The 19,851-nt window shown below is 41.4% G+C and overlaps 41 non-coding genes across 41 annotated transcripts; all 41 read right to left on the reverse strand.

Moving 5' to 3' along the window:
- Positions 1-13: 13 nt before the first annotated feature.
- LOC142484769 (5S ribosomal RNA) lies at positions 14-132 on the reverse strand. The gene has a single exon (XR_012798223.1). It is a non-coding gene; the product is annotated as a 5S ribosomal RNA (ribosomal RNA).
- Positions 133-418: 286 nt separating this feature from the next.
- On the reverse strand, positions 419-537 carry LOC142484263 (5S ribosomal RNA). Its single transcript, XR_012797758.1, has one exon. It is a non-coding gene; the product is annotated as a 5S ribosomal RNA (ribosomal RNA).
- A 676-nt stretch (positions 538-1,213) lies between these two features.
- Positions 1,214-1,332, reverse strand: LOC142484512 (5S ribosomal RNA). The gene has a single exon (XR_012797966.1). It is a non-coding gene; the product is annotated as a 5S ribosomal RNA (ribosomal RNA).
- Positions 1,333-1,618: 286 nt separating this feature from the next.
- LOC142484770 (5S ribosomal RNA) lies at positions 1,619-1,737 on the reverse strand. The gene has a single exon (XR_012798224.1). It is a non-coding gene; the product is annotated as a 5S ribosomal RNA (ribosomal RNA).
- A 676-nt stretch (positions 1,738-2,413) lies between these two features.
- On the reverse strand, positions 2,414-2,532 carry LOC142484513 (5S ribosomal RNA). Its single transcript, XR_012797967.1, has one exon. It is a non-coding gene; the product is annotated as a 5S ribosomal RNA (ribosomal RNA).
- A 286-nt stretch (positions 2,533-2,818) lies between these two features.
- Positions 2,819-2,937, reverse strand: LOC142484771 (5S ribosomal RNA). Its single transcript, XR_012798225.1, has one exon. It is a non-coding gene; the product is annotated as a 5S ribosomal RNA (ribosomal RNA).
- A 676-nt stretch (positions 2,938-3,613) lies between these two features.
- LOC142484514 (5S ribosomal RNA) lies at positions 3,614-3,732 on the reverse strand. Its single transcript, XR_012797968.1, has one exon. It is a non-coding gene; the product is annotated as a 5S ribosomal RNA (ribosomal RNA).
- Positions 3,733-4,018: 286 nt separating this feature from the next.
- Positions 4,019-4,137, reverse strand: LOC142484802 (5S ribosomal RNA). Its single transcript, XR_012798256.1, has one exon. It is a non-coding gene; the product is annotated as a 5S ribosomal RNA (ribosomal RNA).
- Positions 4,138-4,423: 286 nt separating this feature from the next.
- Positions 4,424-4,542, reverse strand: LOC142484772 (5S ribosomal RNA). The gene has a single exon (XR_012798226.1). It is a non-coding gene; the product is annotated as a 5S ribosomal RNA (ribosomal RNA).
- Positions 4,543-4,828: 286 nt separating this feature from the next.
- LOC142484265 (5S ribosomal RNA) lies at positions 4,829-4,947 on the reverse strand. The gene has a single exon (XR_012797760.1). It is a non-coding gene; the product is annotated as a 5S ribosomal RNA (ribosomal RNA).
- Positions 4,948-5,623: 676 nt separating this feature from the next.
- LOC142484515 (5S ribosomal RNA) lies at positions 5,624-5,742 on the reverse strand. The gene has a single exon (XR_012797969.1). It is a non-coding gene; the product is annotated as a 5S ribosomal RNA (ribosomal RNA).
- Positions 5,743-6,028: 286 nt separating this feature from the next.
- On the reverse strand, positions 6,029-6,147 carry LOC142484773 (5S ribosomal RNA). Its single transcript, XR_012798227.1, has one exon. It is a non-coding gene; the product is annotated as a 5S ribosomal RNA (ribosomal RNA).
- A 676-nt stretch (positions 6,148-6,823) lies between these two features.
- Positions 6,824-6,942, reverse strand: LOC142484517 (5S ribosomal RNA). The gene has a single exon (XR_012797971.1). It is a non-coding gene; the product is annotated as a 5S ribosomal RNA (ribosomal RNA).
- Positions 6,943-7,228: 286 nt separating this feature from the next.
- On the reverse strand, positions 7,229-7,347 carry LOC142484206 (5S ribosomal RNA). The gene has a single exon (XR_012797704.1). It is a non-coding gene; the product is annotated as a 5S ribosomal RNA (ribosomal RNA).
- A 676-nt stretch (positions 7,348-8,023) lies between these two features.
- LOC142484518 (5S ribosomal RNA) lies at positions 8,024-8,142 on the reverse strand. The gene has a single exon (XR_012797972.1). It is a non-coding gene; the product is annotated as a 5S ribosomal RNA (ribosomal RNA).
- A 286-nt stretch (positions 8,143-8,428) lies between these two features.
- LOC142484813 (5S ribosomal RNA) lies at positions 8,429-8,547 on the reverse strand. The gene has a single exon (XR_012798267.1). It is a non-coding gene; the product is annotated as a 5S ribosomal RNA (ribosomal RNA).
- Positions 8,548-8,833: 286 nt separating this feature from the next.
- LOC142484774 (5S ribosomal RNA) lies at positions 8,834-8,952 on the reverse strand. Its single transcript, XR_012798228.1, has one exon. It is a non-coding gene; the product is annotated as a 5S ribosomal RNA (ribosomal RNA).
- A 286-nt stretch (positions 8,953-9,238) lies between these two features.
- Positions 9,239-9,357, reverse strand: LOC142484775 (5S ribosomal RNA). The gene has a single exon (XR_012798229.1). It is a non-coding gene; the product is annotated as a 5S ribosomal RNA (ribosomal RNA).
- A 286-nt stretch (positions 9,358-9,643) lies between these two features.
- On the reverse strand, positions 9,644-9,762 carry LOC142484776 (5S ribosomal RNA). The gene has a single exon (XR_012798230.1). It is a non-coding gene; the product is annotated as a 5S ribosomal RNA (ribosomal RNA).
- A 286-nt stretch (positions 9,763-10,048) lies between these two features.
- On the reverse strand, positions 10,049-10,167 carry LOC142484777 (5S ribosomal RNA). Its single transcript, XR_012798231.1, has one exon. It is a non-coding gene; the product is annotated as a 5S ribosomal RNA (ribosomal RNA).
- Positions 10,168-10,843: 676 nt separating this feature from the next.
- LOC142484519 (5S ribosomal RNA) lies at positions 10,844-10,962 on the reverse strand. The gene has a single exon (XR_012797973.1). It is a non-coding gene; the product is annotated as a 5S ribosomal RNA (ribosomal RNA).
- A 286-nt stretch (positions 10,963-11,248) lies between these two features.
- Positions 11,249-11,367, reverse strand: LOC142484520 (5S ribosomal RNA). The gene has a single exon (XR_012797974.1). It is a non-coding gene; the product is annotated as a 5S ribosomal RNA (ribosomal RNA).
- A 286-nt stretch (positions 11,368-11,653) lies between these two features.
- On the reverse strand, positions 11,654-11,772 carry LOC142484521 (5S ribosomal RNA). The gene has a single exon (XR_012797975.1). It is a non-coding gene; the product is annotated as a 5S ribosomal RNA (ribosomal RNA).
- A 286-nt stretch (positions 11,773-12,058) lies between these two features.
- LOC142484778 (5S ribosomal RNA) lies at positions 12,059-12,177 on the reverse strand. Its single transcript, XR_012798232.1, has one exon. It is a non-coding gene; the product is annotated as a 5S ribosomal RNA (ribosomal RNA).
- Positions 12,178-12,853: 676 nt separating this feature from the next.
- LOC142484522 (5S ribosomal RNA) lies at positions 12,854-12,972 on the reverse strand. Its single transcript, XR_012797976.1, has one exon. It is a non-coding gene; the product is annotated as a 5S ribosomal RNA (ribosomal RNA).
- A 286-nt stretch (positions 12,973-13,258) lies between these two features.
- On the reverse strand, positions 13,259-13,377 carry LOC142484825 (5S ribosomal RNA). The gene has a single exon (XR_012798278.1). It is a non-coding gene; the product is annotated as a 5S ribosomal RNA (ribosomal RNA).
- Positions 13,378-13,663: 286 nt separating this feature from the next.
- On the reverse strand, positions 13,664-13,782 carry LOC142484780 (5S ribosomal RNA). Its single transcript, XR_012798234.1, has one exon. It is a non-coding gene; the product is annotated as a 5S ribosomal RNA (ribosomal RNA).
- Positions 13,783-14,068: 286 nt separating this feature from the next.
- Positions 14,069-14,187, reverse strand: LOC142484781 (5S ribosomal RNA). Its single transcript, XR_012798235.1, has one exon. It is a non-coding gene; the product is annotated as a 5S ribosomal RNA (ribosomal RNA).
- A 286-nt stretch (positions 14,188-14,473) lies between these two features.
- Positions 14,474-14,592, reverse strand: LOC142484782 (5S ribosomal RNA). Its single transcript, XR_012798236.1, has one exon. It is a non-coding gene; the product is annotated as a 5S ribosomal RNA (ribosomal RNA).
- A 286-nt stretch (positions 14,593-14,878) lies between these two features.
- Positions 14,879-14,997, reverse strand: LOC142484282 (5S ribosomal RNA). The gene has a single exon (XR_012797776.1). It is a non-coding gene; the product is annotated as a 5S ribosomal RNA (ribosomal RNA).
- Positions 14,998-15,283: 286 nt separating this feature from the next.
- Positions 15,284-15,402, reverse strand: LOC142484783 (5S ribosomal RNA). Its single transcript, XR_012798237.1, has one exon. It is a non-coding gene; the product is annotated as a 5S ribosomal RNA (ribosomal RNA).
- A 286-nt stretch (positions 15,403-15,688) lies between these two features.
- On the reverse strand, positions 15,689-15,807 carry LOC142484784 (5S ribosomal RNA). Its single transcript, XR_012798238.1, has one exon. It is a non-coding gene; the product is annotated as a 5S ribosomal RNA (ribosomal RNA).
- A 286-nt stretch (positions 15,808-16,093) lies between these two features.
- Positions 16,094-16,212, reverse strand: LOC142484283 (5S ribosomal RNA). Its single transcript, XR_012797777.1, has one exon. It is a non-coding gene; the product is annotated as a 5S ribosomal RNA (ribosomal RNA).
- Positions 16,213-16,498: 286 nt separating this feature from the next.
- LOC142484786 (5S ribosomal RNA) lies at positions 16,499-16,617 on the reverse strand. Its single transcript, XR_012798240.1, has one exon. It is a non-coding gene; the product is annotated as a 5S ribosomal RNA (ribosomal RNA).
- Positions 16,618-17,293: 676 nt separating this feature from the next.
- Positions 17,294-17,412, reverse strand: LOC142484523 (5S ribosomal RNA). Its single transcript, XR_012797977.1, has one exon. It is a non-coding gene; the product is annotated as a 5S ribosomal RNA (ribosomal RNA).
- A 286-nt stretch (positions 17,413-17,698) lies between these two features.
- On the reverse strand, positions 17,699-17,817 carry LOC142484836 (5S ribosomal RNA). Its single transcript, XR_012798289.1, has one exon. It is a non-coding gene; the product is annotated as a 5S ribosomal RNA (ribosomal RNA).
- A 286-nt stretch (positions 17,818-18,103) lies between these two features.
- Positions 18,104-18,222, reverse strand: LOC142484787 (5S ribosomal RNA). The gene has a single exon (XR_012798241.1). It is a non-coding gene; the product is annotated as a 5S ribosomal RNA (ribosomal RNA).
- Positions 18,223-18,508: 286 nt separating this feature from the next.
- On the reverse strand, positions 18,509-18,627 carry LOC142484788 (5S ribosomal RNA). Its single transcript, XR_012798242.1, has one exon. It is a non-coding gene; the product is annotated as a 5S ribosomal RNA (ribosomal RNA).
- A 286-nt stretch (positions 18,628-18,913) lies between these two features.
- On the reverse strand, positions 18,914-19,032 carry LOC142484789 (5S ribosomal RNA). Its single transcript, XR_012798243.1, has one exon. It is a non-coding gene; the product is annotated as a 5S ribosomal RNA (ribosomal RNA).
- A 286-nt stretch (positions 19,033-19,318) lies between these two features.
- LOC142484790 (5S ribosomal RNA) lies at positions 19,319-19,437 on the reverse strand. Its single transcript, XR_012798244.1, has one exon. It is a non-coding gene; the product is annotated as a 5S ribosomal RNA (ribosomal RNA).
- Positions 19,438-19,723: 286 nt separating this feature from the next.
- LOC142484284 (5S ribosomal RNA) lies at positions 19,724-19,842 on the reverse strand. Its single transcript, XR_012797778.1, has one exon. It is a non-coding gene; the product is annotated as a 5S ribosomal RNA (ribosomal RNA).
- Positions 19,843-19,851: the final 9 nt, after the last annotated feature.

A 19,851-nucleotide genomic window follows, 5' to 3' on the forward strand; every position in this document is an offset into this window, starting at 1 on the left:
CGAAAAATAAAAACCCCTACAGCACCTGGTATTCCCAGGCAGTCTCCCAACCCAGTACTAATCAAGCCTCACCCTGCTTAGCTTCCGAGATCTGACGGGATCGGGCGCTGTCAAGGTAGTATGGCCGTAGGTGGAGATTGCTGTCTCATGATATCCTCTCATTCTTAAATCCATGAGCCTATATCTTGCTCCATGCATACACAGAGACTGAGAAAATGACAGGTGCACTCAAATGTACTATAGATGGAATTCTTGATGTCAGAATTCTATTTTGGAAGGTTGCATTGTGTTGAACTTTCAGAGGAAAAAACGATATATTTCTTTGCCACTGCGGGAAAAAAGTAGCAAGAAATGAAACATTTTCATTTGCTGCGAGGAATGCCATGTATATTTTCATTAGGGAAGCGAAAAATAAAAACCCCTACAGCACCTGGTATTCCCAGGCAGTCTCCCAACCCAGTACTAATCAAGCCTCACCCTGCTTAGCTTCCGAGATCTGACGGGATCAGGCGCTGTCAAGGTAGTATGGCCGTAGGTGGAGATTGCTGTCTCATGATATCCTCTCATTCTTAAATCCATGAGCCTATATCTTGCTCCATGCATACACAGAGACTGAGAAAATGACAGGTGCACTCAAATGTACTATAGACGGAATTCTTGATGTCAGAATTCTATTTTGGAAGGTTGCATTGTGTTGAACTTTCAGAGGAAAAAACGATATATTTCTTTGCCACTGCGGGAAAAAAGTAGTAAAAAATTTCAGAGGTGCCTATATTCAACCTCCTCCTGTTTGGATTTGAACTCACTATCTCTTCCAAGTATCAGCTTGAACACTGCACACCCCAACTCTGTGAGCCACAAGCTCACCATATAACATGCTGAGTGTTCTGAGGCCTGTATGATATATTTCTAAATGACATGGGAGGCATAAGTGTATTATTGTGACCGTTAAAAAAATACATTCTTGAAGAATTACCTTAAATGGAGAAATTAAATCAGAGACTGAGAAAATGACAGGTGCACTCAAATATACTATAGACGGAATTCTTGATGTCAGAATTCTATTTTGGAAGGTTGCATTGTGTTGAACTTTCAGAGGAAAAAACAATATATTTCTTTGCCACTCCGGGAAAAAAGTAGCAAGAAATGAAACATTTTCATTTGCTGCGAGGAATGCCATGTATATTTTCATTAGGGAAGCGAAAAATAAAAACCCCTACAGCACCTGGTATTCCCAGGCAGTCTCCCAACCCAGTACTAATCAAGCCTCACCCTGCTTAGCTTCCGAGATCTGACGGGATCGGGCGCTTTCAAGGTAGTATGGCCGTAGGTGGAGATTGCTGTCTCATGATATCCTCTCATTCTTAAATCCATGAGCCTATATCTTGCTCCATGCATACACAGAGACTGAGAAAATGACAGGTGCACTCAAATGTACTATAGACGGAATTCTTGATGTCAGAATTCTATTTTGGAAGGTTGCATTGTGTTGAACTTTCAGAGGAAAAAACGATATATTTCTTTGCCACTGCGGGAAAAAAGTAGCAAGAAATGAAACATTTTCATTTGCTGCGAGGAATGCCATGTATATTTTCATTAGGGAAGCGAAAAATAAAAACCCCTACAGCACCTGGTATTCCCAGGCAGTCTCCCAACCCAGTACTAATCAAGCCTCACCCTGCTTAGCTTCCGAGATCTGACGGGATCGGGCGCTGTCAAGGTAGTATGGCCGTAGGTGGAGATTGCTGTCTCATGATATCCTCTCATTCTTAAATCCATGAGCCTATATCTTGCTCCATGCATACACAGAGACTGAGAAAATGACAGGTGCACTCAAATGTACTATAGACGGAATTCTTGATGTCAGAATTCTATTTTGGAAGGTTGCATTGTGTTGAACTTTCAGAGGAAAAAACGATATATTTCTTTGCCACTGCGGGAAAAAAGTAGTAAAAAATTTCAGAGGTGCCTATATTCAACCTCCTCCTGTTTGGATTTGAACTCACTATCTCTTCCAAGTATCAGCTTGAACACTGCACACCCCAACTCTGTGAGCCACAAGCTCACCATATAACATGCTGAGTGTTCTGAGGCCTGTATGATATATTTCTAAATGACATGGGAGGCATAAGTGTATTATTGTGACCGTTAAAAAAATACATTCTTGAAGAATTACCTTAAATGGAGAAATTAAATCAGAGACTGAGAAAATGACAGGTGCACTCAAATATACTATAGACGGAATTCTTGATGTCAGAATTCTATTTTGGAAGGTTGCATTGTGTTGAACTTTCAGAGGAAAAAACAATATATTTCTTTGCCACTCCGGGAAAAAAGTAGCAAGAAATGAAACATTTTCATTTGCTGCGAGGAATGCCATGTATATTTTCATTAGGGAAGCGAAAAATAAAAACCCCTACAGCACCTGGTATTCCCAGGCAGTCTCCCAACCCAGTACTAATCAAGCCTCACCCTGCTTAGCTTCCGAGATCTGACGGGATCGGGCGCTTTCAAGGTAGTATGGCCGTAGGTGGAGATTGCTGTCTCATGATATCCTCTCATTCTTAAATCCATGAGCCTATATCTTGCTCCATGCATACACAGAGACTGAGAAAATGACAGGTGCACTCAAATGTACTATAGACGGAATTCTTGATGTCAGAATTCTATTTTGGAAGGTTGCATTGTGTTGAACTTTCAGAGGAAAAAACGATATATTTCTTTGCCACTGCGGGAAAAAAGTAGCAAGAAATGAAACATTTTCATTTGCTGCGAGGAATGCCATGTATATTTTCATTAGGGAAGCGAAAAATAAAAACCCCTACAGCACCTGGTATTCCCAGGCAGTCTCCCAACCCAGTACTAATCAAGCCTCACCCTGCTTAGCTTCCGAGATCTGACGGGATCGGGCGCTGTCAAGGTAGTATGGCCGTAGGTGGAGATTGCTGTCTCATGATATCCTCTCATTCTTAAATCCATGAGCCTATATCTTGCTCCATGCATACACAGAGACTGAGAAAATGACAGGTGCACTCAAATGTACTATAGACGGAATTCTTGATGTCAGAATTCTATTTTGGAAGGTTGCATTGTGTTGAACTTTCAGAGGAAAAAACGATAGATTTCTTTGCCACTGCGGGAAAAAAGTAGTAAAAAATTTCAGAGGTGCCTATATTCAACCTCCTCCTGTTTGGATTTGAACTCACTATCTCTTCCAAGTATCAGCTTGAACACTGCACACCCCAACTCTGTGAGCCACAAGCTCACCATATAACATGCTGAGTGTTCTGAGGCCTGTATGATATATTTCTAAATGACATGGGAGGCATAAGTGTATTATTGTGACCGTTAAAAAAATACATTCTTGAAGAATTACCTTAAATGGAGAAATTAAATCAGAGACTGAGAAAATGACAGGTGCACTCAAATATACTATAGACGGAATTCTTGATGTCAGAATTCTATTTTGGAAGGTTGCATTGTGTTGAACTTTCAGAGGAAAAAACAATATATTTCTTTGCCACTCCGGGAAAAAAGTAGCAAGAAATGAAACATTTTCATTTGCTGCGAGGAATGCCATGTATATTTTCATTAGGGAAGCGAAAAATAAAAACCCCTACAGCACCTGGTATTCCCAGGCAGTCTCCCAACCCAGTACTAATCAAGCCTCACCCTGCTTAGCTTCCGAGATCTGACGGGATCGGGCGCTTTCAAGGTAGTATGGCCGTAGGTGGAGATTGCTGTCTCATGATATCCTCTCATTCTTAAATCCATGAGCCTATATCTTGCTCCATGCATACACAGAGACTGAGAAAATGACAGGTGCACTCAAATGTACTATAGACGGAATTCTTGATGTCAGAATTCTATTTTGGAAGGTTGCATTGTGTTGAACTTTCTGAGGAAAAAACGATATATTTCTTTGCCACTGCGGGAAAAAAGTAGTAAAAAATGAAACATTTTCATTTGCTGCAAGGAATGCCATGTATATTTTCATTAGGGAAGCAAAAAATAAAAACACCCACAGCACCTGGTATTCCCAGGCAGTCTCCCAACCCAGTACTAATCAAGCCTCACCCTGCTTAGCTTCCGAGATCTGACGGGATCGGGCGCTTTCAAGGTAGTATGGCCGTAGGTGGAGATTGCTGTCTCATGATATCCTCTCATTCTTAAATCCATGAGCCTATATCTTGCTCCATGCATACACAGAGACTGAGAAAATGACAGGTGCACTCAAATGTACTATAGACGGAATTCTTGATGTCAGAATTCTATTTTGGAAGGTTGCATTGTGTTGAACTTTCAGAGGAAAAAACGATATATTTCTTTGCCACTGCGGGAAAAAAGTAGCAAGAAATGAAACATTTTCATTTGCTGCGAGGAATGCCATGTATATTTTCATTAGGGAAGCGAAAAATAAAAACCCCTACAGCACCTGGTATTCCCAGGCAGTCTCCCAACCCAGTACTAATCAAGCCTCACCCTGCTTAGCTTCCGAGATCTGACGGGATCGGGCGCTGTCAAGGTAGTATGGCCGTAGGTGGAGATTGCTGTCTCATGATATCCTCTCATTCTTAAATCCATGAGCCTATATCTTGCTCCATGCATACACAGAGACTGAGAAAATGACAGGTGCACTCAAATGTACTATAGATGGAATTCTTGATGTCAGAATTCTATTTTGGAAGGTTGCATTGTGTTGAACTTTCAGAGGAAAAAACGATATATTTCTTTGCCACTGCGGGAAAAAAGTAGCAAGAAATGAAACATTTTCATTTGCTGCGAGGAATGCCATGTATATTTTCATTAGGGAAGCGAAAAATAAAAACCCCTACAGCACCTGGTATTCCCAGGCAGTCTCCCAACCCAGTACTAATCAAGCCTCACCCTGCTTAGCTTCCGAGATCTGACGGGATCAGGCGCTGTCAAGGTAGTATGGCCGTAGGTGGAGATTGCTGTCTCATGATATCCTCTCATTCTTAAATCCATGAGCCTATATCTTGCTCCATGCATACACAGAGACTGAGAAAATGACAGGTGCACTCAAATGTACTATAGACGGAATTCTTGATGTCAGAATTCTATTTTGGAAGGTTGCATTGTGTTGAACTTTCAGAGGAAAAAACGATATATTTCTTTGCCACTGCGGGAAAAAAGTAGTAAAAAATTTCAGAGGTGCCTATATTCAACCTCCTCCTGTTTGGATTTGAACTCACTATCTCTTCCAAGTATCAGCTTGAACACTGCACACCCCAACTCTGTGAGCCACAAGCTCACCATATAACATGCTGAGTGTTCTGAGGCCTGTATGATATATTTCTAAATGACATGGGAGGCATAAGTGTATTATTGTGACCGTTAAAAAAATACATTCTTGAAGAATTACCTTAAATGGAGAAATTAAATCAGAGACTGAGAAAATGACAGGTGCACTCAAATATACTATAGACGGAATTCTTGATGTCAGAATTCTATTTTGGAAGGTTGCATTGTGTTGAACTTTCAGAGGAAAAAACAATATATTTCTTTGCCACTCCGGGAAAAAAGTAGCAAGAAATGAAACATTTTCATTTGCTGCGAGGAATGCCATGTATATTTTCATTAGGGAAGCGAAAAATAAAAACCCCTACAGCACCTGGTATTCCCAGGCAGTCTCCCAACCCAGTACTAATCAAGCCTCACCCTGCTTAGCTTCCGAGATCTGACGGGATCGGGCGCTTTCAAGGTAGTATGGCCGTAGGTGGAGATTGCTGTCTCATGATATCCTCTCATTCTTAAATCCATGAGCCTATATCTTGCTCCATGCATACACAGAGACTGAGAAAATGACAGGTGCACTCAAATGTACTATAGACGGAATTCTTGATGTCAGAATTCTATTTTGGAAGGTTGCATTGTGTTGAACTTTCAGAGGAAAAAACGATATATTTCTTTGCCACTGCGGGAAAAAAGTAGCAAGAAATGAAACATTTTCATTTGCTGCGAGGAATGCCATGTATATTTTCATTAGGGAAGCGAAAAATAAAAACCCCTACAGCACCTGGTATTCCCAGGCAGTCTCCCAACCCAGTACTAATCAAGCCTCACCCTGCTTAGCTTCCGAGATCTGACGGGATCGGGCGCTGTCAAGGTAGTATGGCCGTAGGTGGAGATTGCTGTCTCATGATATCCTCTCATTCTTAAATCCATGAGCCTATATCTTGCTCCATGCATACACAGAGACTGAGAAAATGACAGGTGCACTCAAATGTACTATAGACGGAATTCTTGATGTCAGAATTCTATTTTGGAAGGTTGCATTGTGTTGAACTTTCAGAGGAAAAAACGATAGATTTCTTTGCCACTGCGGGAAAAAAGTAGTAAAAAATTTCAGAGGTGCCTATATTCAACCTCCTCCTGTTTGGATTTGAACTCACTATCTCTTCCAAGTATCAGCTTGAACACTGCACACCCCAACTCTGTGAGCCACAAGCTCACCATATAACATGCTGAGTGTTCTGAGGCCTGTATGATATATTTCTAAATGACATGGGAGGCATAAGTGTATTATTGTGACCGTTAAAAAAATACATTCTTGAAGAATTACCTTAAATGGAGAAATTAAATCAGAGACTGAGAAAATGACAGGTGCACTCAAATATACTATAGACGGAATTCTTGATGTCAGAATTCTATTTTGGAAGGTTGCATTGTGTTGAACTTTCAGAGGAAAAAACAATATATTTCTTTGCCACTCCGGGAAAAAAGTAGCAAGAAATGAAACATTTTCATTTGCTGCGAGGAATGCCATGTATATTTTCATTAGGGAAGCGAAAAATAAAAACCCCTACAGCACCTGGTATTCCCAGGCAGTCTCCCAACCCAGTACTAATCAAGCCTCACCCTGCTTAGCTTCCGAGATCTGACGGGATCGGGCGCTTTCAAGGTAGTATGGCCGTAGGTGGAGATTGCTGTCTCATGATATCCTCTCATTCTTAAATCCATGAGCCTATATCTTGCTCCATGCATACACAGAGACTGAGAAAATGACAGGTGCACTCAAATGTACTATAGACGGAATTCTTGATGTCAGAATTCTATTTTGGAAGGTTGCATTGTGTTGAACTTTCAGAGGAAAAAACGATATATTTCTTTGCCACTGCGGGAAAAAAGTAGCAAGAAATGAAACATTTTCATTTGCTGCGAGGAATGCCATGTATATTTTCATTAGGGAAGCGAAAAATAAAAACCCCTACAGCACCTGGTATTCCCAGGCAGTCTCCCAACCCAGTACTAATCAAGCCTCACCCTGCTTAGCTTCCGAGATCTGACGGGATCGGGCGCTGTCAAGGTAGTATGGCCATAGGTGGAGATTGCTGTCTCATGATATCCTCTCATTCTTAAATCCATGAGCCTATATCTTGCTCCATGCATACACAGAGACTGAGAAAATGACAGGTGCACTCAAATGTACTATAGACGGAATTCTTGATGTCAGAATTCTATTTTGGAAGGTTGCATTGTGTTGAACTTTCAGAGGAAAAAACGATAGATTTCTTTGCCACTGCGGGAAAAAAGTAGTAAAAAATTTCAGAGGTGCCTATATTCAACCTCCTCCTGTTTGGATTTGAACTCACTATCTCTTCCAAGTATCAGCTTGAACACTGCACACCCCAACTCTGTGAGCCACAAGCTCACCATATAACATGCTGAGTGTTCTGAGGCCTGTATGATATATTTCTAAATGACATGGGAGGCATAAGTGTATTATTGTGACCGTTAAAAAAATACATTCTTGAAGAATTACCTTAAATGGAGAAATTAAATCAGAGACTGAGAAAATGACAGGTGCACTCAAATATACTATAGACGGAATTCTTGATGTCAGAATTCTATTTTGGAAGGTTGCATTGTGTTGAACTTTCAGAGGAAAAAACAATATATTTCTTTGCCACTCCGGGAAAAAAGTAGCAAGAAATGAAACATTTTCATTTGCTGCGAGGAATGCCATGTATATTTTCATTAGGGAAGCGAAAAATAAAAACCCCTACAGCACCTGGTATTCCCAGGCAGTCTCCCAACCCAGTACTAATCAAGCCTCACCCTGCTTAGCTTCCGAGATCTGACGGGATCGGGCGCTTTCAAGGTAGTATGGCCGTAGGTGGAGATTGCTGTCTCATGATATCCTCTCATTCTTAAATCCATGAGCCTATATCTTGCTCCATGCATACACAGAGACTGAGAAAATGACAGGTGCACTCAAATGTACTATAGACGGAATTCTTGATGTCAGAATTCTATTTTGGAAGGTTGCATTGTGTTGAACTTTCTGAGGAAAAAACGATATATTTCTTTGCCACTGCGGGAAAAAAGTAGTAAAAAATGAAACATTTTCATTTGCTGCAAGGAATGCCATGTATATTTTCATTAGGGAAGCAAAAAATAAAAACACCCACAGCACCTGGTATTCCCAGGCAGTCTCCCAACCCAGTACTAATCAAGCCTCACCCTGCTTAGCTTCCGAGATCTGACGGGATCGGGCGCTTTCAAGGTAGTATGGCCGTAGGTGGAGATTGCTGTCTCATGATATCCTCTCATTCTTAAATCCATGAGCCTATATCTTGCTCCATGCATACACAGAGACTGAGAAAATGACAGGTGCACTCAAATGTACTATAGACGGAATTCTTGATGTCAGAATTCTATTTTGGAAGGTTGCATTGTGTTGAACTTTCAGAGGAAAAAACGATATATTTCTTTGCCACTGCGGGAAAAAAGTAGCAAGAAATGAAACATTTTCATTTGCTGCGAGGAATGCCATGTATATTTTCATTAGGGAAGCGAAAAATAAAAACCCCTACAGCACCTGGTATTCCCAGGCAGTCTCCCAACCCAGTACTAATCAAGCCTCACCCTGCTTAGCTTCCGAGATCTGACGGGATCGGGCGCTGTCAAGGTAGTATGGCCGTAGGTGGAGATTGCTGTCTCATGATATCCTCTCATTCTTAAATCCATGAGCCTATATCTTGCTCCATGCATACACAGAGACTGAGAAAATGACAGGTGCACTCAAATGTACTATAGACGGAATTCTTGATGTCAGAATTCTATTTTGGAAGGTTGCATTGTGTTGAACTTTCAGAGGAAAAAACGATAGATTTCTTTGCCACTGCGGGAAAAAAGTAGTAAAAAATGAAACATTTTCATTTGCTGCAAGGAATGCCATGTATATTTTCATTAGGGAAGCGAAAAATAAAAACCCCTACAGCACCTGGTATTCCCAGGCAGTCTCCCAACCCAGTACTAATCAAGCCTCACCCTGCTTAGCTTCCGAGATCTGACGGGATCGGGCGCTGTCAAGGTAGTATGGCCGTAGGTGGAGATTGCTGTCTCATGATATCCTCTCATTCTTAAATCCATGAGCCTATATCTTGCTCCATGCATACACAGAGACTGAGAAAATGACAGGTGCACTCAAATGTACTATAGACGGAATTCTTGATGTCAGAATTCTATTTTGGAAGGTTGCATTGTGTTGAACTTTCAGAGGAAAAAACGATAGATTTCTTTGCCACTGCGGGAAAAAAGTAGTAAAAAATGAAACATTTTCATTTGCTGCAAGGAATGCCATGTATATTTTCATTAGGGAAGCGAAAAATAAAAACCCCTACAGCACCTGGTATTCCCAGGCAGTCTCCCAACCCAGTACTAATCAAGCCTCACCCTGCTTAGCTTCCGAGATCTGACGGGATCGGGCGCTGTCAAGGTAGTATGGCCGTAGGTGGAGATTGCTGTCTCATGATATCCTCTCATTCTTAAATCCATGAGCCTATATCTTGCTCCATGCATACACAGAGACTGAGAAAATGACAGGTGCACTCAAATGTACTATAGACGGAATTCTTGATGTCAGAATTCTATTTTGGAAGGTTGCATTGTGTTGAACTTTCAGAGGAAAAAACGATAGATTTCTTTGCCACTGCGGGAAAAAAGTAGTAAAAAATGAAACATTTTCATTTGCTGCAAGGAATGCCATGTATATTTTCATTAGGGAAGCGAAAAATAAAAACCCCTACAGCACCTGGTATTCCCAGGCAGTCTCCCAACCCAGTACTAATCAAGCCTCACCCTGCTTAGCTTCCGAGATCTGACGGGATCGGGCGCTGTCAAGGTAGTATGGCCGTAGGTGGAGATTGCTGTCTCATGATATCCTCTCATTCTTAAATCCATGAGCCTATATCTTGCTCCATGCATACACAGAGACTGAGAAAATGACAGGTGCACTCAAATGTACTATAGACGGAATTCTTGATGTCAGAATTCTATTTTGGAAGGTTGCATTGTGTTGAACTTTCAGAGGAAAAAACGATAGATTTCTTTGCCACTGCGGGAAAAAAGTAGTAAAAAATTTCAGAGGTGCCTATATTCAACCTCCTCCTGTTTGGATTTGAACTCACTATCTCTTCCAAGTATCAGCTTGAACACTGCACACCCCAACTCTGTGAGCCACAAGCTCACCATATAACATGCTGAGTGTTCTGAGGCCTGTATGATATATTTCTAAATGACATGGGAGGCATAAGTGTATTATTGTGACCGTTAAAAAAATACATTCTTGAAGAATTACCTTAAATGGAGAAATTAAATCAGAGACTGAGAAAATGACAGGTGCACTCAAATATACTATAGACGGAATTCTTGATGTCAGAATTCTATTTTGGAAGGTTGCATTGTGTTGAACTTTCAGAGGAAAAAACAATATATTTCTTTGCCACTCCGGGAAAAAAGTAGCAAGAAATGAAACATTTTCATTTGCTGCGAGGAATGCCATGTATATTTTCATTAGGGAAGCGAAAAATAAAAACCCCTACAGCACCTGGTATTCCCAGGCAGTCTCCCAACCCAGTACTAATCAAGCCTCACCCTGCTTAGCTTCCGAGATCTGACGGGATCGGGCGCTTTCAAGGTAGTATGGCCGTAGGTGGAGATTGCTGTCTCATGATATCCTCTCATTCTTAAATCCATGAGCCTATATCTTGCTCCATGCATACACAGAGACTGAGAAAATGACAGGTGCACTCAAATGTACTATAGACGGAATTCTTGATGTCAGAATTCTATTTTGGAAGGTTGCATTGTGTTGAACTTTCAGAGGAAAAAACGATAGATTTCTTTGCCACTGCGGGAAAAAAGTAGCAAGAAATGAAACATTTTCATTTGCTGCGAGGAATGCCATGTATATTTTCATTAGGGAAGCGAAAAATAAAAACCCCTACAGCACCTGGTATTCCCAGGCAGTCTCCCAACCCAGTACTAATCAAGCCTCACCCTGCTTAGCTTCCGAGATCTGACGGGATCGGGCGCTTTCAAGGTAGTATGGCCGTAGGTGGAGATTGCTGTCTCATGATATCCTCTCATTCTTAAATCCATGAGCCTATATCTTGCTCCATGCATACACAGAGACTGAGAAAATGACAGGTGCACTCAAATGTACTATAGACGGAATTCTTGATGTCAGAATTCTATTTTGGAAGGTTGCATTGTGTTGAACTTTCAGAGGAAAAAACGATAGATTTCTTTGCCACTGCGGGAAAAAAGTAGCAAGAAATGAAACATTTTCATTTGCTGCGAGGAATGCCATGTATATTTTCATTAGGGAAGCGAAAAATAAAAACCCCTACAGCACCTGGTATTCCCAGGCAGTCTCCCAACCCAGTACTAATCAAGCCTCACCCTGCTTAGCTTCCGAGATCTGACGGGATCGGGCGCTTTCAAGGTAGTATGGCCGTAGGTGGAGATTGCTGTCTCATGATATCCTCTCATTCTTAAATCCATGAGCCTATATCTTGCTCCATGCATACACAGAGACTGAGAAAATGACAGGTGCACTCAAATGTACTATAGACGGAATTCTTGATGTCAGAATTCTATTTTGGAAGGTTGCATTGTGTTGAACTTTCAGAGGAAAAAACGATATATTTCTTTGCCACTGCGGGAAAAAAGTAGCAAGAAATGAAACATTTTCATTTGCTGCGAGGAATGCCATGTATATTTTCATTAGGGAAGCGAAAAATAAAAACCCCTACAGCACCTGGTATTCCCAGGCAGTCTCCCAACCCAGTACTAATCAAGCCTCACCCTGCTTAGCTTCCGAGATCTGACGGGATCGGGCGCTGTCAAGGTAGTATGGCCGTAGGTGGAGATTGCTGTCTCATGATATCCTCTCATTCTTAAATCCATGAGCCTATATCTTGCTCCATGCATACACAGAGACTGAGAAAATGACAGGTGCACTCAAATGTACTATAGACGGAATTCTTGATGTCAGAATTCTATTTTGGAAGGTTGCATTGTGTTGAACTTTCAGAGGAAAAAACGATAGATTTCTTTGCCACTGCGGGAAAAAAGTAGTAAAAAATTTCAGAGGTGCCTATATTCAACCTCCTCCTGTTTGGAATTGAACTCACTATCTCTTCCAAGTATCAGCTTGAACACTGCACACCCCAACTCTGTGAGCCACAAGCTCACCATATAACATGCTGAGTGTTCTGAGGCCTGTATGATATATTTCTAAATGACATGGGAGGCATAAGTGTATTATTGTGACCGTTAAAAAAATACATTCTTGAAGAATTACCTTAAATGGAGAAATTAAATCAGAGACTGAGAAAATGACAGGTGCACTCAAATATACTATAGACGGAATTCTTGATGTCAGAATTCTATTTTGGAAGGTTGCATTGTGTTGAACTTTCAGAGGAAAAAACAATATATTTCTTTGCCACTCCGGGAAAAAAGTAGCAAGAAATGAAACATTTTCATTTGCTGCGAGGAATGCCATGTATATTTTCATTAGGGAAGCGAAAAATAAAAACCCCTACAGCACCTGGTATTCCCAGGCAGTCTCCCAACCCAGTACTAATCAAGCCTCACCCTGCTTAGCTTCCGAGATCTGACGGGATCGGGCGCTTTCAAGGTAGTATGGCCGTAGGTGGAGATTGCTGTCTCATGATATCCTCTCATTCTTAAATCCATGAGCCTATATCTTGCTCCATGCATACACAGAGACTGAGAAAATGACAGGTGCACTCAAATGTACTATAGACGGAATTCTTGATGTCAGAATTCTATTTTGGAAGGTTGCATTGTGTTGAACTTTCTGAGGAAAAAACGATATATTTCTTTGCCACTGCGGGAAAAAAGTAGTAAAAAATGAAACATTTTCATTTGCTGCAAGGAATGCCATGTATATTTTCATTAGGGAAGCAAAAAATAAAAACACCCACAGCACCTGGTATTCCCAGGCAGTCTCCCAACCCAGTACTAATCAAGCCTCACCCTGCTTAGCTTCCGAGATCTGACGGGATCGGGCGCTTTCAAGGTAGTATGGCCGTAGGTGGAGATTGCTGTCTCATGATATCCTCTCATTCTTAAATCCATGAGCCTATATCTTGCTCCATGCATACACAGAGACTGAGAAAATGACAGGTGCACTCAAATGTACTATAGACGGAATTCTTGATGTCAGAATTCTATTTTGGAAGGTTGCATTGTGTTGAACTTTCAGAGGAAAAAACGATATATTTCTTTGCCACTGCGGGAAAAAAGTAGCAAGAAATGAAACATTTTCATTTGCTGCGAGGAATGCCATGTATATTTTCATTAGGGAAGCGAAAAATAAAAACCCCTACAGCACCTGGTATTCCCAGGCAGTCTCCCAACCCAGTACTAATCAAGCCTCACCCTGCTTAGCTTCCGAGATCTGACGGGATCGGGCGCTGTCAAGGTAGTATGGCCGTAGGTGGAGATTGCTGTCTCATGATATCCTCTCATTCTTAAATCCATGAGCCTATATCTTGCTCCATGCATACACAGAGACTGAGAAAATGACAGGTGCACTCAAATGTACTATAGACGGAATTCTTGATGTCAGAATTCTATTTTGGAAGGTTGCATTGTGTTGAACTTTCAGAGGAAAAAACGATAGATTTCTTTGCCACTGCGGGAAAAAAGTAGTAAAAAATGAAACATTTTCATTTGCTGCGAGGAATGCCATGTATATTTTCATTAGGGAAGCGAAAAATAAAAACCCCTACAGCACCTGGTATTCCCAGGCAGTCTCCCAACCCAGTACTAATCAAGCCTCACCCTGCTTAGCTTCCGAGATCTGACGGGATCGGGCGCTGTCAAGGTAGTATGGCCGTAGGTGGAGATTGCTGTCTCATGATATCCTCTCATTCTTAAATCCATGAGCCTATATCTTGCTCCATGCATACACAGAGACTGAGAAAATGACAGGTGCACTCAAATGTACTATAGACGGAATTCTTGATGTCAGAATTCTATTTTGGAAGGTTGCATTGTGTTGAACTTTCAGAGGAAAAAACGATAGATTTCTTTGCCACTGCGGGAAAAAAGTAGTAAAAAATGAAACATTTTCATTTGCTGCAAGGAATGCCATGTATATTTTCATTAGGGAAGCGAAAAATAAAAACCCCTACAGCACCTGGTATTCCCAGGCAGTCTCCCAACCCAGTACTAATCAAGCCTCACCCTGCTTAGCTTCCGAGATCTGACGGGATCGGGCGCTGTCAAGGTAGTATGGCCGTAGGTGGAGATTGCTGTCTCATGATATCCTCTCATTCTTAAATCCATGAGCCTATATCTTGCTCCATGCATACACAGAGACTGAGAAAATGACAGGTGCACTCAAATGTACTATAGACGGAATTCTTGATGTCAGAATTCTATTTTGGAAGGTTGCATTGTGTTGAACTTTCAGAGGAAAAAACGATAGATTTCTTTGCCACTGCGGGAAAAAAGTAGTAAAAAATGAAACATTTTCATTTGCTGCAAGGAATGCCATGTATATTTTCATTAGGGAAGCGAAAAATAAAAACCCCTACAGCACCTGGTATTCCCAGGCAGTCTCCCAAACCAGTACTAATCAAGCCTCACCCTGCTTAGCTTCCGAGATCTGACGGGATCGGGCGCTGTCAAGGTAGTATGGCCGTAGGTGGAGATTGCTGTCTCATGATATCCTCTCATTCTTAAATCCATGAGCCTATATCTTGCTCCATGCATACACAGAGACTGAGAAAATGACAGGTGCACTCAAATGTACTATAGACGGAATTCTTGATGTCAGAATTCTATTTTGGAAGGTTGCATTGTGTTGAACTTTCAGAGGAAAAAACGATAGATTTCTTTGCCACTGCGGGAAAAAAGTAGTAAAAAATGAAACATTTTCATTTGCTGCAAGGAATGCCATGTATATTTTCATTAGGGAAGCGAAAAATAAAAACCCCTACAGCACCTGGTATTCCCAGGCAGTCTCCCAACCCAGTACTAATCAAGCCTCACCCTGCTTAGCTTCCGAGATCTGACGGGATCGGGCGCTGTCAAGGTAGTATGGCCGTAGGTGGAGATTGCTGTCTCATGATATCCTCTCATTCTTAAATCCATGAGCCTATATCTTGCTCCATGCATACACAGAGACTGAGAAAATGACAGGTGCACTCAAATGTACTATAGACGGAATTCTTGATGTCAGAATTCTATTTTGGAAGGTTGCATTGTGTTGAACTTTCAGAGGAAAAAACGATAGATTTCTTTGCCACTGCGGGAAAAAAGTAGTAAAAAATGAAACATTTTCATTTGCTGCAAGGAATGCCATGTATATTTTCATTAGGGAAGCGAAAAATAAAAACCCCTACAGCACCTGGTATTCCCAGGCAGTCTCCCAACCCAGTACTAATCAAGCCTCACCCTGCTTAGCTTCCGAGATCTGACGGGATCGGGCGCTGTCAAGGTAGTATGGCCGTAGGTGGAGATTGCTGTCTCATGATATCCTCTCATTCTTAAATCCATGAGCCTATATCTTGCTCCATGCATACACAGAGACTGAGAAAATGACAGGTGCACTCAAATGTACTATAGACGGAATTCTTGATGTCAGAATTCTATTTTGGAAGGTTGCATTGTGTTGAACTTTCAGAGGAAAAAACGATAGATTTCTTTGCCACTGCGGGAAAAAAGTAGTAAAAAATGAAACATTTTCATTTGCTGCAAGGAATGCCATGTATATTTTCATTAGGGAAGCGAAAAATAAAAACCCCTACAGCACCTGGTATTCCCAGGCAGTCTCCCAAACCAGTACTAATCAAGCCTCACCCTGCTTAGCTTCCGAGATCTGACGGGATCGGGCGCTGTCAAGGTAGTATGGCCGTAGGTGGAGATTGCTGTCTCATGATATCCTCTCATTCTTAAATCCATGAGCCTATATCTTGCTCCATGCATACACAGAGACTGAGAAAATGACAGGTGCACTCAAATGTACTATAGACGGAATTCTTGATGTCAGAATTCTATTTTGGAAGGTTGCATTGTGTTGAACTTTCAGAGGAAAAAACGATAGATTTCTTTGCCACTGCGGGAAAAAAGTAGTAAAAAATGAAACATTTTCATTTGCTGCAAGGAATGCCATGTATATTTTCATTAGGGAAGCGAAAAATAAAAACCCCTACAGCACCTGGTATTCCCAGGCAGTCTCCCAACCCAGTACTAATCAAGCCTCACCCTGCTTAGCTTCCGAGATCTGACGGGATCGGGCGCTGTCAAGGTAGTATGGCCGTAGGTGGAGATTGCTGTCTCATGATATCCTCTCATTCTTAAATCCATGAGCCTATATCTTGCTCCATGCATACACAGAGACTGAGAAAATGACAGGTGCACTCAAATGTACTATAGACGGAATTCTTGATGTCAGAATTCTATTTTGGAAGGTTGCATTGTGTTGAACTTTCAGAGGAAAAAACGATAGATTTCTTTGCCACTGCGGGAAAAAAGTAGTAAAAAATTTCAGAGGTGCCTATATTCAACCTCCTCCTGTTTGGATTTGAACTCACTATCTCTTCCAAGTATCAGCTTGAACACTGCACACCCCAACTCTGTGAGCCACAAGCTCACCATATAACATGCTGAGTGTTCTGAGGCCTGTATGATATATTTCTAAATGACATGGGAGGCATAAGTGTATTATTGTGACCGTTAAAAAAATACATTCTTGAAGAATTACCTTAAATGGAGAAATTAAATCAGAGACTGAGAAAATGACAGGTGCACTCAAATATACTATAGACGGAATTCTTGATGTCAGAATTCTATTTTGGAAGGTTGCATTGTGTTGAACTTTCAGAGGAAAAAACAATATATTTCTTTGCCACTCCGGGAAAAAAGTAGCAAGAAATGAAACATTTTCATTTGCTGCGAGGAATGCCATGTATATTTTCATTAGGGAAGCGAAAAATAAAAACCCCTACAGCACCTGGTATTCCCAGGCAGTCTCCCAACCCAGTACTAATCAAGCCTCACCCTGCTTAGCTTCCGAGATCTGACGGGATCGGGCGCTTTCAAGGTAGTATGGCCGTAGGTGGAGATTGCTGTCTCATGATATCCTCTCATTCTTAAATCCATGAGCCTATATCTTGCTCCATGCATACACAGAGACTGAGAAAATGACAGGTGCACTCAAATGTACTATAGACGGAATTCTTGATGTCAGAATTCTATTTTGGAAGGTTGCATTGTGTTGAACTTTCTGAGGAAAAAACGATATATTTCTTTGCCACTGCGGGAAAAAAGTAGTAAAAAATGAAACATTTTCATTTGCTGCAAGGAATGCCATGTATATTTTCATTAGGGAAGCAAAAAATAAAAACACCCACAGCACCTGGTATTCCCAGGCAGTCTCCCAACCCAGTACTAATCAAGCCTCACCCTGCTTAGCTTCCGAGATCTGACGGGATCGGGCGCTTTCAAGGTAGTATGGCCGTAGGTGGAGATTGCTGTCTCATGATATCCTCTCATTCTTAAATCCATGAGCCTATATCTTGCTCCATGCATACACAGAGACTGAGAAAATGACAGGTGCACTCAAATGTACTATAGACGGAATTCTTGATGTCAGAATTCTATTTTGGAAGGTTGCATTGTGTTGAACTTTCAGAGGAAAAAACGATATATTTCTTTGCCACTGCGGGAAAAAAGTAGCAAGAAATGAAACATTTTCATTTGCTGCGAGGAATGCCATGTATATTTTCATTAGGGAAGCGAAAAATAAAAACCCCTACAGCACCTGGTATTCCCAGGCAGTCTCCCAACCCAGTACTAATCAAGCCTCACCCTGCTTAGCTTCCGAGATCTGACGGGATCGGGCGCTGTCAAGGTAGTATGGCCGTAGGTGGAGATTGCTGTCTCATGATATCCTCTCATTCTTAAATCCATGAGCCTATATCTTGCTCCATGCATACACAGAGACTGAGAAAATGACAGGTGCACTCAAATGTACTATAGACGGAATTCTTGATGTCAGAATTCTATTTTGGAAGGTTGCATTGTGTTGAACTTTCAGAGGAAAAAACGATAGATTTCTTTGCCACTGCGGGAAAAAAGTAGTAAAAAATGAAACATTTTCATTTGCTGCAAGGAATGCCATGTATATTTTCATTAGGGAAGCGAAAAATAAAAACCCCTACAGCACCTGGTATTCCCAGGCAGTCTCCCAACCCAGTACTAATCAAGCCTCACCCTGCTTAGCTTCCGAGATCTGACGGGATCGGGCGCTGTCAAGGTAGTATGGCCGTAGGTGGAGATTGCTGTCTCATGATATCCTCTCATTCTTAAATCCATGAGCCTATATCTTGCTCCATGCATACACAGAGACTGAGAAAATGACAGGTGCACTCAAATGTACTATAGACGGAATTCTTGATGTCAGAATTCTATTTTGGAAGGTTGCATTGTGTTGAACTTTCAGAGGAAAAAACGATAGATTTCTTTGCCACTGCGGGAAAAAAGTAGTAAAAAATGAAACATTTTCATTTGCTGCAAGGAATGCCATGTATATTTTCATTAGGGAAGCGAAAAATAAAAACCCCTACAGCACCTGGTATTCCCAGGCAGTCTCCCAACCCAGTACTAATCAAGCCTCACCCTGCTTAGCTTCCGAGATCTGACGGGATCGGGCGCTGTCAAGGTAGTATGGCCGTAGGTGGAGATTGCTGTCTCATGATATCCTCTCATTCTTAAATCCATGAGCCTATATCTTGCTCCATGCATACACAGAGACTGAGAAAATGACAGGTGCACTCAAATGTACTATAGACGGAATTCTTGATGTCAGAATTCTATTTTGGAAGGTTGCATTGTGTTGAACTTTCAGAGGAAAAAACGATAGATTTCTTTGCCACTGCGGGAAAAAAGTAGTAAAAAATGAAACATTTTCATTTGCTGCAAGGAATGCCATGTATATTTTCATTAGGGAAGCGAAAAATAAAAACCCCTACAGCACCTGGTATTCCCAGGCAGTCTCCCAACCCAGTACTAATCAAGCCTCACCCTGCTTAGCTTCCGAGATCTGACGGGATCGGGCGCTGTCAAGGTAGTATGGCCGTAGGTGGAGATTGCTGTCTCATGATATCCTCTCATTCTTAAATCCATGAGCCTATATCTTGCTCCATGCATACACAGAGACTGAGAAAATGACAGGTGCACTCAAATGTACTATAGACGGAATTCTTGATGTCAGAATTCTATTTTGGAAGGTTGCATTGTGTTGAACTTTCAGAGGAAAAAACGATAGATTTCTTTGCCACTGCGGGAAAAAAGTAGTAAAAAATGAAACATTTTCATTTGCTGCAAGGAATGCCATGTATATTTTCATTAGGGAAGCGAAAAATAAAAACCCCTACAGCACCTGGTATTCCCAGGCAGTCTCCCAAACCAGTACTAATCAAGCCTCACCCTGCTTAGCTTCCGAGATCTGACGGGATCGGGCGCTGTCAAGGTAGTATGGCCGTAGGTGGAGATTGC

The sequence above is a fragment of the Ascaphus truei genome, unplaced genomic scaffold (assembly GCF_040206685.1).
Source record: "Ascaphus truei isolate aAscTru1 unplaced genomic scaffold, aAscTru1.hap1 HAP1_SCAFFOLD_435, whole genome shotgun sequence".
Lineage (NCBI taxonomy): Eukaryota > Metazoa > Chordata > Amphibia > Anura > Ascaphidae > Ascaphus > Ascaphus truei.